At 47.4% G+C, this 4,203-nt stretch overlaps 2 long non-coding RNA genes across 3 annotated transcripts in view; one reads left to right on the top strand and one right to left on the bottom strand.

Annotated features, from left to right (window-relative positions):
• The window catches only part of LOC102386109, a 21,235-nt gene extending 20,646 nt beyond the window's left edge, over positions 1 to 589 (bottom strand). For both annotated transcript variants that reach the window (XR_003095823.1, XR_003095822.1), the window contains exon 1: positions 100 to 589. This is a non-coding gene — a long non-coding RNA (uncharacterized LOC102386109). The remainder of the gene's footprint in view (positions 1 to 99) is intronic.
• LOC112551530 overlaps positions 1 to 3,681 on the top strand; it is a 4,275-nt gene extending 594 nt beyond the window's left edge. Inside the window, exons 2-3 of the long non-coding RNA XR_003095833.1 lie at positions 1,804 to 2,208; positions 2,662 to 3,681. This is a non-coding gene — a long non-coding RNA (uncharacterized LOC112551530). The remainder of the gene's footprint in view (positions 1 to 1,803; positions 2,209 to 2,661) is intronic.
• The last annotated feature ends 522 nt before the right edge of the window (positions 3,682 to 4,203 follow it).

Below are 4,203 nucleotides of genomic sequence, written 5' to 3'. Positions count from 1 at the left end.
GGTGGGGTGGGGGGTGAAGAAGGGAAACCTGCAAATAAATAAGTCAATAAAGAGCAATCCGGCACGGCGCGAGCCCCATCCCGATCAAAAGGTACGTACGTGGGGAAGATGGACCCCGAGCCGAGGAGCTCTGCCCCTTCAACATCTGCGCAGTCCTCAGCCCTCTGCTCGCTCGCTGTGCAGCACCGCAGAAGAGAACGTTCCAGAATTTTCCTCCCGTTAACCCTTCTCGCGTCTGCCCACCCTCCCTCCCCGCGGGATTAAGTGCGTCGTGTCTCCAGCATCGTCAATGGGCGAACCCCTCCGGTATCGATTCCGACCGAATATATTCTTGAAAAACGTCGCCGGACGGTGCCAGGAGCCCCGGTCCCTGATGGTGTTATGACTTCTGTTTCTGGATCCCTCTCTCTCTTTTGCTGTCTCTCTCTCTCTTCTCTTGCTGCAGCAGGGCTGTTGCTAGTAGACCTATCGACGGAGCTTGCTCTCTCTCTCTCCGAGCTCTGTGACGCAGCTCAAAATTCTCCAGGCTGCTCCTGGTGTTATAGCAGCGCAATTGCAGCTCTTCTAGAAGAGAGTCGGTGCCCACAGTGCCAGGCTGAGAAGGAAAGTCACTGCTGGACTCTGCACCTTTCGTTTGCTTCGCTCTGTTCCTCACCTCCGTGTCTCTGCTCCGCTTCCAAGCCTCGCACGCTTGCATCGTTCCCTCTGCTGCTTACTCACGCCGGCTCGGTTCGCTCCTTTAGGGTCGGTCGTTGGCAGTACAAATCTTGAGCAAGTGCAGCTGAAACCACGTCCGACTTTGTGGTGGTTTTTTGTTTTTAAAAGCAAAGCAAATCGTCTCCCAGGCCTGAAAGAAAAAGAAGAACATACGTGCCAACAGGATGTTAATGCATTGTGTTAACTCTTTCAGCAACGTGCTGGATTTTTGGGAAGCAGCGTACGCAGGCCCAGAGCCTGCCAAGGCTCATGGACGTGCTCAACTTGAAGCACAATTGGGCCTCACACAAGCCATGCTGAGGCCAGCTGTGAGCATTTGCAAACCAGAGATGTAACACGACACCCCAGACAGCTCATCAATGGCAATCAACCCTCGGCCCTCTAGATCTGAAAGCCGGATCCTCTCCTGCCACGGCTGCAGGATCTGTTTGCATTGGCCTGTAGGACCAATGCAACTCCCCGCGCAAGGCAACGCACTCCCCAAGCAGGCCCGAGAGCGACACCCCGTGCAAAGCAGTTGCTGTAAATACCAGAAAGCAATAGGCTCCCCTCCTACTCCATCCACCCAGATGTTAAGATACAAGGAGAAGATATAGCTTCTGCCCAGCCGGGGGATTTTGAGACTCAGAATAGCATTGCTTGGTTCACTGATAATATTAATTGCAGGCCAGGAATTCTTATAAACAGGTAAATCCTTTCACCTAGCATGCGCGCGTGAGCCTGCACTAGCCAAGGAAAACGTTGCAGAGGGGAACAGCTCCTCGGGTTAACTTCAGCGTGACATAACTAACTTGACTGCTAGGCAAGGGAAGGTATCAAATTATTCATCCCAGAGAATGGGAAACCTAGGGGAGGAGTAAAGGTAGGGGAAGACGCCAGCGAAAAACCACCAGGCGTATAAGAATTTCTACGTCAGTTTGTGTCGGCACGAGAGAAAGTCTGTAAGGGAAAGAAAGCAGTATGGGAGACCACAACAAAAGACACACACTTGCCATTTCAATTCTGGATTTCGCTGTCGGCTGGGGGCTCTTGAGTTTTTCAGCGCAGCCAAAGCTGAAATAACCAATCTTTCTTTTCCCTTTGCAGAGCCTAAGCTATTTTGGGATTTCCCTGTACTACACTGAAAGTGACACCTGTTACACATATAGACGTGAGCAAGATCAATCACAAGCTCCCAACTTCTCAAATAAAACGCTGCAAAAAAAAAATGCAAGTCACCGAGGCTGTTTGTCTGGGCAGAAGAGTTAGCTTGGGGGAAGGAGAATGGCCTTTCCAAGCCAAACAGAAAGCAGAGCAGAAAACATGCAGTGCCTGATGCAAAGGAAAGCAGAGCATCCAGATCTTTATACCAACCAAAAGAGACTACACTGAAACACGGGTGCCTGTATAGACAGCAGCAGCAAGGACTGAACCCACAACCTTTACCCTCAAAGCAACAGGCCCTAGCTAGCTGAACCAAGCCGGTTACAAGTCAAAACTGTGGCATAATAGGTACTTGAAGCAGAGGCTCAGGAAAGCCATTCCCTCATAGAGTAACCCAGGGCTGCACAGCTGAAAGCAAGGAGCAGCATGTGGCTGGGCCCATCAGAAGCAGCGTGAAGGGCTGATGAGAGTCCAGAGGCTAGATTTCACCATTTTGCAAGTTAGCATCCACATTACTGGCTACTTTCATCTTACCCGGGTTTCCAGGGAGGAAGGGGGTGTTTTTGTATATACAAGTCAGGAAAACAAAATAGAAGCCAGGAATCCCTACTAGCCGCCTACCTAGCCGTTATCGGCCGGCAGCTCCCCACAGGCCCCATGGGACGTGTCTGTGAAGTAATTTATCAGTGACTACATATGGCAAGCATAGGATCGCACTGTTTATATGCTAATCAATCACAAAAGTTTGTTGCATCTTCATCTCTCACCCTGCCACTCTCTTCTCATTTTTTTCCCCCTCAGGCCACAGGGTCTCACCAGCCGTTGACTTTTTCGTAACTCTACATTTCACGCACCAGCTCTCACGGTCGTCAGATAGTACCTCCGCCACGTGAAAGCAGCACTGCGGGTGATGCAAGAACCTCAAGGAGCCTCCATCACAGACGGAGAGAAATCCTTCATCTGCCTATCAGCTAGCATGTCGCCCTAGGGCTACTGTAGATGACTGCACCGGATTTCCATCTTGGCTAGTAAAGCCTTGCCTAGTGTTACAGTTTCAATACTATCAGCCCCACCTTCCTCTAGAGTACAGGAGACTGCAGTTGTTAAAAATTAGGGCATGTCCATGTTTAACTAAAAGCCCTAGATCAAATAACCAAAGGCCTGTGGAGTGCCAGACAAGCTCCTGCTGGAGAATAAATGGGGAGGTGGAGTTGTTAAATCTGCATAACCTCTTGACCTCACTCTCCACATAAATGACGCTGCAACATGTCATCTTGGGAAACAGATGGTTGTAAAGGGAACCAGACAAAGATCAAGAGCATGGTCAAAAAAACAACGCAACTTATATAAGCGCTTAGTACTGACTCCATCTGCCTACAGCCAACCTTTCCGACAGCACGCTGTAAAACATGGCCCTGTAGTCTGCAGAGTGCTTTGCAAACATTAATACTATTTAGAAATGTGTCATTTTAAAGGCACTGCCTGACTGTATCAGAACAGGGGGCCATCTAGTCCATCCTCCTACTTTTGGCTACAGCCGTGTTTAAGGGAGATGCAAGAGTTGAGCTAGGCAGCAAAGTGGTTTTCCATCCCATGAAGCTTTTTAGATTTAAAAAATTGTTTCCCAGCCCAAAGCATCAAAATTACAGTAAAAAAAAAAAAAAATCACAACAATTTTAATCAACTAGCTAAAACAATCTAAATTCGGGGCAATTAAAATGCTATTACAAGAATTTTGAAATGCTTCATTTTAGTGTTTATGTTTTTTTTATAACATTTGTAAATATAAAGTTACAGTTTTTAAAAATAAAAATCGTTTTGCTTGGAAAACGGGAAGTGTACCTTTTGAAGATTTTGAAACAAAACGTTTGGGAACAACTTCTCTCCAAGTGTTTGCACAACAGAAATCTCATCAAAACCAACCCTTTGCCACCATCAATTTTGCAATTTTCCAACCAAAATATGTTTGGAAGCAAAATGCTCAGCCAGGTCCATGTAAGGAATGCTATAGTGGGCAATGATGGATTACCCTGATTTTTGTAAATTTTTAAAAATTGGGATGTTCTCATTATCCACATAAATATTCAATTTTTAAAACCCTTGCAAAGATCTTGGTCTCCATCCAGGATGATGGTTTGTGCAGTATTCCTTATGCCAGTTCCAAGTACAGAGGCATCATGAGTTAGCAATTCTAAAGCAACTAGCGAGCCTTTAAGGGGCAGCTTCTGAGGACGGCATTAACCCAGTTTTTCGGATGGGGGAACTGAGAGGGGAGCAAAGAAATGCATGCGAGGCCTCAGGACAAGTCAGTACCAGAACCGGGATTCAAATACGGGCATTCCT

This window comes from Alligator sinensis, unplaced genomic scaffold (assembly GCF_000455745.1).
Source record: "Alligator sinensis unplaced genomic scaffold, ASM45574v1 scaffold1499_1, whole genome shotgun sequence".
Classification (NCBI taxonomy): domain Eukaryota; kingdom Metazoa; phylum Chordata; order Crocodylia; family Alligatoridae; genus Alligator; species Alligator sinensis.
Note: the sequence above shows the minus strand (reverse complement) of the source record. Positions and strands in the feature narration are given on the sequence as shown.